This window comes from Acomys minous, assembly GCF_964271855.1.
Source record: "Acomys minous genome assembly, chromosome: 4".
NCBI lineage: Eukaryota > Metazoa > Chordata > Mammalia > Rodentia > Muridae > Acomys > Acomys minous.
The window spans coordinates 17,529,517-17,543,529 of NC_140486.1; positions in this window are offsets into that span (position 1 = coordinate 17,529,517).

Below are 14,013 nucleotides of genomic sequence, written 5' to 3' on the forward strand. Positions count from 1 at the left end.
CAGTGCTGTCACTGCTCAAAGTCACCTTAGCTGATATTTATAACTACCTACCTCCAGTGCCTATCCCTTATTTCTTCCACCCTCAACAAGCATTTCAATAGATCTTGGTTCTTATCTGCAGGGGTGTCTCATACCTTTATCCCTGAACCTTCTGGGACATTTGTCACCCTGCCTGGGTTGAACTGTTATAGTTTCCCATTGACCTTAATCACAGGACAGGTTACCACCAAGAAATGCCTTAAAGGATCTTGTGCACTACAGATATACTGTCCCTTGCCTTCACTGTGAACAAGCGATCCAATTTCCCCCTGGTAATCTAAATCAATCACCCCTTCTATCACTGCCTCCACTCTTAGCCACTTGATTCAAGGGCATCAGGAGCCCAAAGTGGCTGGGAAGAAGGCTTAGTTTCCAGTTCAATGAATGATAACTGTACCTCTTGGCAGAAGGGCTCTCACTTTTGAACCCAAACCTTCCGGGCCAGCATGGAATAGTGTGGTTGAAATAGGAAGCAAAATCTCTCCTATTCATTCACTAGAGGTGATGGTGAGCATCCTATCTCTACCCCTTTATCCCATGACTTACAAACCCTGGCAGCACAAGAACAGTAGCATCTATTGAACACTGATTCAAAGCATGTATACCCTTCCAGAGGGCCCTTCCCTGGCCTCTGGATTATAGGCCTCATTGTTTATTTTTCATAGCAACCCGTCAATAGACACTGCCTTAAGTAGTTAAGTCATGGAATGGAGATATCAATATAATATTCAAAGCTATAGTGATGACAACAGATAAAAACTTACCCAGTATGTTTAATCCTATGGAAATTGATTCAAGAGAAATTGAAGGTTTTTCCTTACAAATAACAACATTACGTATTGCTCATGTTTCTTTTTGTGCGCACATATCTCTCTACAACTGTAGCAAGTGTTAATGAGTAAGTGAATTCCTTAATTAATAGAAGATTTCATTAAAGTATGGATGAAGCAGTGGAACACTGTATAGATGCTGAAGGTTCGACAGCATGGGGCAGTGGGAGAGACTGATATGAACGCTCCTGTACCTTAGAAATAGGTTGAGAGATCTGAAGGGAACAAAGCGTCACTGAATTGAATTGTCTGTGCCTGTGTAATTTTAACACTTTATACAATGTTTGTATGTTATATCTGAAATTTAAAATATAAGATTCTTTAAGGTAAATATACACTCATAGATATGTGTTATTTTTAAGAGGAAGAAAATAGAAGGCAGTGGGCTTAAATTGCATTTTCTTTCTCTCTCTCTCTCTCTCTCTCTCTCTCTCTCTCTCTCTCTCTCTCTCTCTCTAAATTGCATTTTCAAATGTATAAAGCCTCAAGGGGAAAAGATTGAGGCTCAGAAAGGATGCTTTTTTTCTGCATCACACTGATGAAAAGTACAACAGCTCTAAACCAAAGGCACCCTGGGAAGGAGCGAGACAGGGCTTTAAAAGCCCCAAGATCTTTTAGCAAATTACATATATTCCATTCTTATACCAAATGCTTTTTCCTATAAACAAAAGGCAGGGGCAGGGCAATTGCCCTTCTATCCACTTAGAATAAATGTGTGAGTAAAGTGAGGTTCAAGAAGACACAAACTCTTTAATGCCATGCTGCTATGAGCAGACAAACCCACTAAAACCTGGGTCCACACACCTTTGGTTGATGCTTGTTCTATTTGTACAGCACAAAATTAAATTTCTTTCCAACAAAGAGCTTCGTCCTGCTCTTCTAACTTTATATTTTCCTTAAAAATAATAATGGGTGTGGAAAAACAGTTTCCTACACACACAGCGCTTTGTATTAGAAACAGAAAAAAGAGTATTTTTACTAAGCCTTGATTTGTTGGCATACTATCTCATTATAGAACTCTTGTGTCATTTAAAGCATTTAAAGCCAGCAATTTGTCATCCAGGAAGTTTGATTAAATAATAAATAATAAGTCCCCATCACACTCAGGGACTACCAGGTTACCTTCCAGCCAGCCTTCAAAGACAGGTTGACCCACACAAGGTCCTGAAGAAAACACAAATGATCCTTCCTGTTTTTAAAGCCACTTAGCAGCTGTTTCTATCAATCAGGCCTTCATCTGAAGGCAAAAAAAAAAAAAAAAAAAAAGCATATTTATCATTTTTCTGCTGCTTGGTTTAAAATGGAGAGGAGGACACCTTGGGAAAGTGCTAATGGCCATTTTCTCATGCAAAGCAGTGTAGAACCTAGACCTGTCCTTCTAGTCAGAGGCCATTTTCAACAGGGCTTTTGACAGACAATGCTCTCACCTTCAACATACACATTGGGTTGTGTTCCTTTTTAATTAAGGCTACCTTCAGGGAAGATTGGGGTTCATAGCAAACCTGAGCAGAAAGCACAGTAACCTCAAGCAATCCTTTCCACCTCTCGCACCCTTGAAGCCTCCTTCCAACACTGAGTGTTTGTTCTTAATTTAGTGCAATGGATGGGCTAACACTGAAATATCTTCATTACACAAAACCCATAGTTTTCTTCAGGATTCAATCTTTTTTATTAATTCATTCAGACTACATGTCAATTGTTATCCCCTTACTTGTCTCCTCCCATTCTTCCCTCCCTCCTTCTTTCACCCTATTCCCCTCCCGTGTGTCTATGACAGAAGGGGACCTCCTCCTCCCCCACCATATGATCACAGCCTATCAAGTCTCATCCTGGTAGCCTGCCTATTCTTTCTCTGAGTGCCACCAGGCTTCCCCACCATGGGGAAGTGGTCAAATATGGGGCACCAGGGTTCATGTCAGAGTCCGTCCCCGCTCTCCACACAATCAGGATTCATTCTTAATTATACATTATGCGCATTTTGACAACTACATGGCATGATATGCCACTGTACCCGCAGACCTACCAGTTCCTTCCCACTAACAGCCATTTGACCTCTGCTTGCTCCCCTCTCTCTCCCCAACCATATGAATCACAGAAGGCTGTGATTTTTTTTTATACCAAAACTCCTTTGAAAGAGCTTCTTATCATCCCTGTAAGGATTATGGTGACCATACTTTTTAACTAAAAATTCAGGATAATAAAACAATATTTCTGAAAGAGAGTTTAACAATATTCAGAGATACCCAAGGAACATTGGGATGCAGAGGTGTCGGCAATATGTACAGGTCAGAAACGCCATAGAAGGAGGCAGGAAATAGCAGGACGCTTTTGGTTGCCACTATGTGGCTCGAGTGATATTTGTCCTTAAATTGACTCACATGTGAAAGTTCATGACTCACATCACTCTGAGCTTTTCAAAGAAAGTCTGTCTCTGCCTGCAACCCCACCAGTCTGCAGCAAAGATGAGGAGATATCATATATAAGATAGAATACTTTGTTCTCATGCTCAGGGACACAAGAGTTTATGGATCTTGACTCAAGGCAGAAGCATTGTTCAAGAGCAGTGAAATACAACCCACCCACTGATTCCATAAAAGCTGTATTTTCAAAAGAAAACTGGATTAAAGTAAATCTTTTATTTAAACCAATATATCAAACTGTTATTATTCTAACATGTTACTGGTGTATTAAACTATTAATGAGCTCTTCTATGTATTTTTGTCATACTGCTTCTTTGAACCTCAGTCTGGTGTTTAAATTATAGCACATTTCAAATCAGGCTACCTACTTTTCAAAGATTCAACAACCATATGTAGCTAGTGGCCAAAAACATTGGAAATCTCAGCTTTGTAATTCTTCCAAGTGAGAGATTTTTAGACTTTTAAAAGCAGAAGCCTGTGAAGTTCTATTCAAGACTGCAGTACAGAAAATGTAATGGCAACATAGTTTTCATCCTAGAAAAACCTGAAAACCTTTCCTAACCAGCCACCTGGCCCTTTCCAGCCTTTCTGACTCCCCCATCTCTCATCAAGACATCTTATCCAAGCAGGCTACCAAGAAGAGACTTGATACCCTATGAGCATATACAGGGGGAGGAAATCCCCCTCAGTCACAGTCATAGGGGAAGGGAGTAAGGGGAAAATGGGAGGGAGGGAAGGATGGGAGGATACAAGGCATGGGATAACCATTGAGATGTAATATGAATGAAATTTTTAAAAATTTTTAAAAAGACATCTTATCCAAACCTCTGGGCCTCTAGGAACAAATTTTAAAAGTGATTTCCCAGCAATACATGTATATGCATAGACAGATGGTTGATTGACAGGTAGATGGCAGGTCGGTGAGGGATTGGTAGAGGGATATAAGGTAGGTAGATGGCTGGTGGCATGGATAGGGTAGATAGATATAGAATAGATGAATAGATGATATATAATAATGAATAGATGATAAATAGATGGATAGATAGTAGATAAGTAGATGAGAGAATGATAGATAATATATAAATAGATAATAGATGATACATACATACATACATAGATGATAGGTAGATAAATATATGATAGATAGATGATAAAATGGTAGATAATAGGTAGATAGATAGATAGTAGATAGATAGATAGATAGATAGATAGATAGATAGATAGATAGTAGATAGTAGATAAATAGATGATAGAATGTTATTTAACTTTACCTGGGAACATGTAAATAAATATCTATTTATCCAGCTTAGGACACTGATCACAAACCAAAGAACTGATTCTACTCAGGTCTTTCTTAATGAGCCAGTAAGTTGTATGGTTTATTCACAAGAGCAGAGATTGAGCTGCTACTTACAGGAGCATGAGTGACTCAAAAGCAGCCACATTATTAAAAACAAAAACATCCCAGCATAGATGATGATTCGCAACACTGCAGCCCTGGAGCTCCCATCATGATCCCATCACGACTCTCATGTGTCTAGGCCAGGGGTGGGGGTTAGGAGTCAGTTGCTCTCCATTCCCAACAGATAGGGGCTCAGGAGCTGTATAGATAGATAGATAGATAGATAGATAGATAGATAGATAGATAGATAGATAGATAGAGAGTTATTTTTCTTATCTTGTATTCAAACAAAGCTATGCCCCAGCTTTGTAGGTTTCCACTTGGCCTTGACTTGCTTGACTCACCCAGTGCTTCCTATTCCTCAATTTCTAGAGGATTTTTAAGTAAGGTAACATAAGTCCAGGTCAGTTTAGTTTTTTCAGCTTCTTTAGGCATTTCCTCCTTCCTGCCCAGGCTCTGGGGGAGCCTCCAAGAATGGGGTACCCACTGTTTTGTTTTCCTGTAGTGGTCCAGAGTTTCTAGCAGAGTACAGGGCTGTGGCCCAGAGATAACTAGACTTTCTAGGCTGCTGGAAATAGATGACTGAAAGGAGGAGCAAGGCTCCTGTGGATGTTCCTCTGGGAGGCCCAGAATCTGGACTCAGGACTTTCAGTTGGAACACCAGGTCTGTTTCCAATGCCTAGAATTCAAGCCAGCGTTGTCTCGGGCAATTTGGACTTATGTTCCAGCTTTATATTCCTGAGAATCACTTTGTCTTGATTATTTTCCTTTCTTGTCAAGATTCCCAGAAACAATTAACATTCTAAGAAGCTTGGGAAATGCAACCAAACATACACAGTGCTGGGAGGACACAGCCCTCCTAAGTCTCCTTGACCAAGGTAAGCAGTTACTGACAAGCTTCTTTGTTTCCGTTCTGCTTAGCTGTCAGGTGATAATATTCATTCTCCGATTCACAGAGGACCCACGGCTTATTAACTGAATAGCAGCTTTTTACAACACATTAGGCAAACGCATGTATTGACCTTTTGTAGTTTCTCTCCATGGTATCATATTTTCTTTTGGTTTACATTAGCACGTTCTACTTAAAATGGAAAGCTGGCTTCAAGCTTCGCTGGATTCCCGACGTGGTTTAATATGAAGCCGTGTGCTCGGCACTGAGGCTATGAATGCATCTCGCCCCAGGGACGCTGCCCCAGATCCTAGACTGAAGGCAGGACCCCCCAAGGTGAGGCCTCCAATGAGCACAGCATCTGGAGCTGTCTTTTGCTCCTTCTCACACATACAACACCCTAAGCAAGTCCCTGCTTCGGGGAGAAGTCTCCTGGTGTTGCTTTTATTACCATACAGTGCATAGCAGAGAGGCAAGCTAGAAAGAATTCCGGATTTGCTAATCATAAAAGAATGATATTAGAACCAGACTCAACAAATTAATACCATTAATCATAATAAAGGGTAGCATCTGTTGCATGACCATGAACCAGGTTCTGCGCTACATGCTCTATTTAAATAATGAGATTTTTGGGAAGTTTCTAGTTAGTGTGTGTGTGTGTGTGTATGTGTGTGTGTGTGTGTGTGTTTTGTGGGGGAAGAAGGCTTAATTTATTTTTTGCTAATAACTGTTCTTATTACGCTAATTGGATTCTGCCTTACCCACGGGGTGTTGAAGGAGCTCACCAAGGTCTCACTCTGACCTCTTCACTTCCTTAACAATTACGTCTCATGCGACTTCTCTAGGTCCCGCCCACGTTTACTTTAAATTTGTAAGCTTAGCTGTATATGTGCCACAACCATGCAATGCCAGCACTTTGGATGCTAAGGCAGAAGAGTCATGAGTTTGGAGCTACCAAATTCCAGGCCAGCCTAGGCTACCACGGCAAGACTCTCTCCAAAAACATTAATTTGCAAAGTCACTTTCAAACACAAATTTTCCCTATAACCTGGACTTGAAATTCAAATAGTCAGGGCTGGGGCCTTTGGTGAACCCAGAGTCCCTTGCTCCCCTCTCTTCTCTGTCCCCTGCTAAATGAAATGGCAGAGAGGAGGGAGGAAGCACCATTTTGTCCCCACCCACCGTGTGGCAGCATCCTCCTACCTCCCTGGGCATTGTCTCTATGTGGTATGTGTGAAACGCTAACTCCGTGTGCACTTGTGCTGGTTCTGTGGACTGTGGGGCATGCTACACAACTCCCTGCTGCAAAATCCACCATAGACATCGTCACTCCTGCTCTCCCCACCCCCTCTCTGCCACCACCTAACAAGGGCCAGCACACCGGAGAGGAACACAGGCAGGAAGGCTCAGGAGTCTAGGAAAAGCTGAGCTTCCTCATTCCCTCCCCCAGCCCCTTCATCCCAGAACAGCAGCAGCAGGAACTATCTGACCACACGGACGTGCTGCTGATCCTTAACGCAGTATAGCTCACACTTCCGGCACTTCTCAGTTTGGCAGCCATTCCCTTGGTGTCTCCCACTGGGGAATTGGTACAGAAAGAAAAGGCTAATCATGAAAGGGCCTAGAAGCAGTTGACACCCAGTAGCTGTGACTGTAACTCCATCTAAGTTTCAAATACCATTCTCTAGTTAAAAGATGTATGTTCCTGGGGAAGTGGCAATGTCTAGGACTGAGAAAGAGAAAGCATAAAAAGGGCCTGAAAGATCTCACAGCGACAGAAACAAAGAACTAAAAATAAGTCCACAAAATATAGGGTCATGTCAAAGGAACGCAGAGCTAACCTGAGGACCTGTTAGCATTAATAGCTAAGAAAACAAGCTACAAAATAAGTAGCATAGCATATAATTATACTCCAAAACATACAGTTAACATGAGATCATGCTATAGAATTCAAGCCATTACCAGAAGAGATAAGAAAACTATATACTAATTAAGGACTAAGCCATCGAGAACACATAAGGATGCTACATATACCTGCACTGAGTGTTGGGGCCCCTAGCCTCATAAAGAGCACTCATGCACACAAAGATCAGAGAGATACTAACACAGTAACAGCAGGTTCTGTCCGTCCTTTGCTCTCACTTTAGATAGGTCACCCAAACCAAAAGAAGCATCAGATATAACCTACAGCAGAGATAAAAAGGACCAAAGAGATAGTTATAAAATATCCGATTCAACAGAATCAGAATATATGGTCTTCTCAGCAGTCCATGGAACCTTCTTTGTGCCACATGGTAGGGCACAAAGCAGATCACACAAGTCCAAAAATATCAATATAATTTCCAATGTCTTGTCAGATCATAGTAGAATAAAACTTAACATCAAATAGGAAAAACAAACTATACAAATACTAGAAGACTGAATGGCACCCCCATTAACATGTGAGCATGCATGAACATAACCACACACATATGTTATTCATATGTACATACACTCAAATAAAAAGAAAGAGTAAAAGAGATATTAAATGAGATAACATTTTTCTGTGCTCAGGGACTGGCAGAATTCATCTCATAAAAATGCCTCTATTGCTAAAAGTGATCTATTTAATTCAGTCTCCATCAAAATGCCTATGATATTCTTCACAGTACCAAGAATAATCCTAAAATTCATACAGAACAACAAACCCCAGAATGCCAAAGTAATCCTAAGCATATATAGCAATGGCAGAAGCATCACAGTACCTTGACGCTTGAACTATTGTGACAGAGCCACAATAACATAAACACCATGGTTTACAGCGTCCACACAATATGTGCACACGTGCATGCATACATGCACACACACATACACACACACACACATGAAAAAGGAGATCAACAGAATAGAATAGAGAAGCACCCAGTAAACCCTCACAGCTGTAGGTACCTGGTTGTGACATACATGTCAAAATATTGAAAAAAAAAACTTCTCCAATAAAGTTGCTAGAAAAACTGAATCTCGATGTGTAGAAAAATGAAATGAGATCCATATCTCTCACTCTATTCATAACATCACTTCAAAATAAATGTAAGACCTGAAACTTTGGAAGTGATAGAGCAAAACTTAGACAAAACACTTCAAATTGTAGGAATAGGCAAAATCTTCCTGAAAAAGAACTTATTAATACAGGAAATAATTCTTAAAATTGAAAAAGAGTATTAGATAAAATACAAAAAGTATTGCATAACAAAATACACAATGAATACGTAAATATTCATCACTTGTAAGGGACTAATATCTAACATATAAAGAGCCAAAAAAAATAAGGATCAAAAAGATGAAACAATACAGTCAGTAGGTGGCTAACAAATTGAATAGATAGTTCCCAAAAGGAAAAATACAAATGGCTGCTATGTATTTTAAAATTCGTTCAAATCCTTAGCCATCCGTGCAAATTCAAGTCACTCTGATATCCATCTCACCCCAGTCAGACTGCCTATCATCAAGAGAATTCGTGATAACAAACGCAGGTGAGGATGTGGGGAAAGAGCTGCTGATAGTAACAGAAACTGTCACTTGGGAGGTCAGTTTGGAGGCCTTTTAATAAATTACACGCACACAAACACATATATGTATGTATGTATGTGTGTCTGTGTTTGTGTATTTGTATGTACATATGTATACATATACACAGAGCGGTGGCATGTGATTATAGATAGATAGATAGATAGATAGATAGATAGATAGATAGATAGATAGATAGATACAGCTATACAACCTATACAACCCTGGTGTATATACTATAAAAACTCAATGTCAACACTCTTCAAAGATACTTATCCATCCAGGCTTATTGTTTCACTATTCTGATATCCATCCATCCACGAATGAATAATGAAAATCAGGCACCTATACACAATGCAATTTTAAGCAGCCTAATGAAAAATTCATCTGTTTTATCTCAAATGCAGACTCTAGATTGTGTGGGGAGTGTGTGTGTGTGTGTGTGTGTGTGTGTGTGTGTGTGTGTGTGTGTGATGAAAGGAGAATTGGGACCATAAGAATGGATGAAGAGATCTTGAAGGAATGGGAGGGGAAAAAAACCAAAAAAATCAGAATGAGGAGACTATTTGCAGGAACACGGGTGACACGCAAGAAAAGGACAGTGAAAATGGGGAGGTCAGTGAAGAAAAGGATGGAAAAGAACAAAGTAATAACAATGTATAAAAGTGTCATAATGAGGCCCATTACAAAGTATATTTAATATATAAAGATAAAAGCACAAAAATATTACTTCATATTCAATAAAATGATATCAGTTTTAACACATGTAATATAATATAATATATAACAAATAAAATATTTAATAAAATATAATCACAAAGACTTTTCCACATCAGTATAGAACAAGGGACACGGAAAGGAAATGGGAAGTGAGAAGTAGTTAGTTTGATATTGGAAAGAAAGATCTCTGTATATAAAGCTATTGCGACAGCCATTACTGCAAACTTCATTTTGCAAGAAGTCAGCAGTGCCTCAAACCATGTCTGGAATAGGAGACTCTATGCCTAAGTGAGCTTTGTTATAGCTGTGTAGGGGCTAGAAGTCCTGGGAAATCAGTTCCAGTTGAGCACAAATAAAAAGGTGTCCACTAAGCGCCCTACTGACAACATAAGGATGAAAATCTGCCTATCTCACTAGGATAAGTGACAGTAGAGTACAAACTACTTTAAGGATATCATTTTGCCTAAGACAACTGGTCTAGAAGCTTAGAATAGAGTTTCTAAATTTGTTAAAAGAAACATTTTGTACCCTCATTGCTACCCATATGCTTCTAAAGGGAGACTAGTTTTGAAAACTGGCCATGAGCCAGTGCATGTGTGACAGCCCTGAAGGATTTGATGCAACTCTGAGAAGAAGCTCAGTTTCACCAACTCAGTGAAGACACAAGGAGGGCACCAAGGCAGGATCATGAACTTGAAGAGGTTTATGCTTTCATCTCGCCATGAAGTTAATAACTAAACTTCAAACTCTGAGCTATGACAATAAACTAAACTCAAGCATCTAATTTAATTCCCTTTCTGGAAGCCAATCAAAACTGTAGCCAAATGATTTATTAAGTAATTTATTTTGCAACAGTTTTTAATTTACAAAGTCAATACATAGTTTCTTTGTCCTATTTATCCAGTCTCCCCTAACATGAACATCTTACATAGCCATGGCACATTTGTCCAAACTAATTAACAGTGGTACATTATGGCTAATTAGCCCACAAACCTCATTAAGATTTCACCGGCATTTTTTGCTTATCATGGATACCACATTGCATTCAGTTGCCATGACTACTTGGAATCATTGCATTGCTGCATTGCTATAATATAGTACCTGAGGCTAAGTAAATTATAAAAAACAGATATATACTTCTCACAGTTCTAACAAACAACTTTGACGGGTTCAATTATCTAGTGGCAATTGCACTCTCCACTTCCAAGGTGATGCTCTGTAGGTGCAAATGAAGCCTTTGTGATAAAAGCCGTAGAGCATTTTACACCAGAGGAGCCCACGCTGACTTGTGAAGCCTTATAAAGACTCTGCCTATATCACTACCTCTTCAGGATCTGAGTTTTACAAGGTTGTGATCAAACCATCGAGGCCTCCTCAGCTTTGAGATACTTTTTCAGTGTAAATAGATTTTTTTTTCAAACATATATAAACCACAAGAACTGAGGAAATGAAGAAATAGCCTTAACAAAAAAGTGTACTGGTCATTGGTGGTGCATACCTATGTCTTTGCACTTAGGAGGCTGAGGTAGAGATCACAAGTTCAAGGCCAACGTAAGCTACATAGTCTCAAGCCAGCCTGGGATGTATAAAAGATTCTACTCCCACACCTGAGAAACAGAAATCTGAATCCTAATGGAATAGAAGGTCAAATAAATAGTATTTATACAGTTCCTGGAGGTGATGAGGGGAGAGACACAGATAGAATTGCAAGAAAGGTTTGAGATCATTCCTTACCTGGATGAGGTTGGAAAGTTCAAAATGCAAATTTGGGTCCATTATCTCAAGAATACTGGAGTAGGCACTCTCAACCCTTTTGCAAGAAGTGTTGTTAATGTCTGCCTTGCACAGAAGAACACTTAGCAAAGAGAGCACTTGTGGCTGTGTGCTAAGTGCAATGAGCTATGCTGTTTCACTGCACCCATGTGACAAAAGCCATACAAATGAGAGCATGGGCCTAGAGCTCAGTATAGTGTGCATTTTTATTCTTCTGAACTTACTTTTGTTGTTCCTTATGTACTAATTTTCAGTCGTCTGGTAGGACTCTAATGTGTAACAAAAATCAAAGTCCACATAATGTTGATGTTTCGTTACGACATAACCAAATAAGGTTGGAATGCTTTGCCTCATACTCAAAGATGTCGTTTTTAAAACGTATTATTCAGTTCTGTCGAAGATGTTCTGAAAGCTGAACAACAATATGGACACAGTCCGTTAAACTGTGTAAGTAAAGATAATTTTGATGTAACATTTCCTTATACGGACTTTACCACTATAAAAACAATAGATATATTTTAAAGCATATTATTAGGTTCAATGGATCAATAAATAAGGGCTTAAGAGAATGGTGCTTGGGAATTATCATTTTCACAATTCCTCCTCCCCAAGGGTTATATATGCAGCCTGGTTTGAAAAAGTATCACATTAGACAACCAATAAACACCAGCTACGTGCTCATATGATGGACTAGTGCGCACTTGATTCTGTATCACGATTACATGCAATGCTGACTCATAAAACCCAGTGGTTCAGAAGACTAAGTAAAGGCCTAAGTGGAGGTCAGAGGAATGATACCTCTACCGTCTTTGAATGCTAACTTTTTATAAGGTTCTATTTTTGAAACCTTTTATACATAAAAAAAAAACTTTCTCTATATATTATCTAGTTCATAAAGAGCTTACGAAGAATCCTGGAAGGAGTATAAAGGCCTATAAAATAAGATTGCAACATAAATTACCAACAACATGAGCACAGGTGCTTGACATGCCTCGCTATGATTTGGGCCAAGTTCATCAACCTTCAAGCATCCAAGGGAAATGTTCTCGCTAGGAGGAAAGCCGTTCTAGAGTCCTCCCATCACTCAAATGGCTATCACGAGTGCCACATGAGCAGTGGTTTGTGGAATTGAATGATAATAAGCAGAGGCTTGCTGAATTGAGTGATTCAAGGTTTTCTGAATAGCCTGATAGAGATTGACTACCATATCAAACCTAGCATCTATTTTAAGTGATTGAAAACCCTGAAATGGTGCTGAGATCATATTATTCTCCATCAAGCGTGTAGTCAGACAGGATTCCATATGCTTAACCTTCTGCTAGGCTTAACCACTTCTAACTGCTAGGGAGACCCATTTATCTGTCCATGTGTGCTGTGAGAAATAGGCTCAACCTGTACCTGAGGGTCCTGAAAGCTCAGAGCACCAAACGGAAATTTTCAAAGGTAACAAGGGAAAATATTCTATATCTCTGGGGCAGTTTTCCACTGAGAGCAAAGCTGTAGGCAGCATAGAAAATACTGCTCAGAAACACATAATGACAAAAACCATACAAAGCATGCACATTGGCACAATTGCTTATGATGCGTCATAAAGTCAATGTCAAAACCAGAGACAAACTGCAGAGAGCTGAGCTGAGTGACAGGTGCATATATGCATTATCTATAGACTCGACAAGAGCAAGTAGCAAAGACTAAGATATTATATAATAAGCTTGTGTAGAAAAACTACAAAATATTAATAGTTGGAAACTGGAATCTGGGGAAAGGAAAAACTTGCAGGCAAGAATTGTGGTGGAGAGCTGGAAAGATGGCTCAGAGGTTAAGAGCACTGGCTGCTCTTCCAAAGGTCCTGAGTTCAATTCTCAGAAACCACATTGTGGGTCACAATCATCTATAATGAAATCTGGTGCCCTCTTCTAGCCTACAGGTATACATACAGGCAAAACACTGTATACATAATAATAAATAAATAAATATTTTAAAAAAGAATTGTGATGGTGCACACCTTTAATCCCAACACTCAGGGAGGAGAGGTAGGCAGATCCAGTGAGTTTAAGGCCAGCCTGGTATACAAAGACACTCCTAGGCAGCCAAGGCCACATAGAGAAACCCTGCCTTGGAAAAAAGAATTATATTCAGCTTTGCATTATAAAAATAATTTTGGATGTCATGTACCTGATGGGCAGCTTGGTCTTCATGTGGGTTCCCTAGTAAGGGGAGGAGGGACTGTCTCTGACAAGGACTGTTTCCTGCTTTTTGATCACTTCCCCATGGCAGGGTTGCCTTGCCAGGTCACTAAGGAGGATTAAGAAATTTAATCAATCTCAGGAGGCAGCTGATGTGGATTGTGTCTGGTGCCAGGACTCAGCTCTGCCTGTCCTCTCCCTGTCCCAG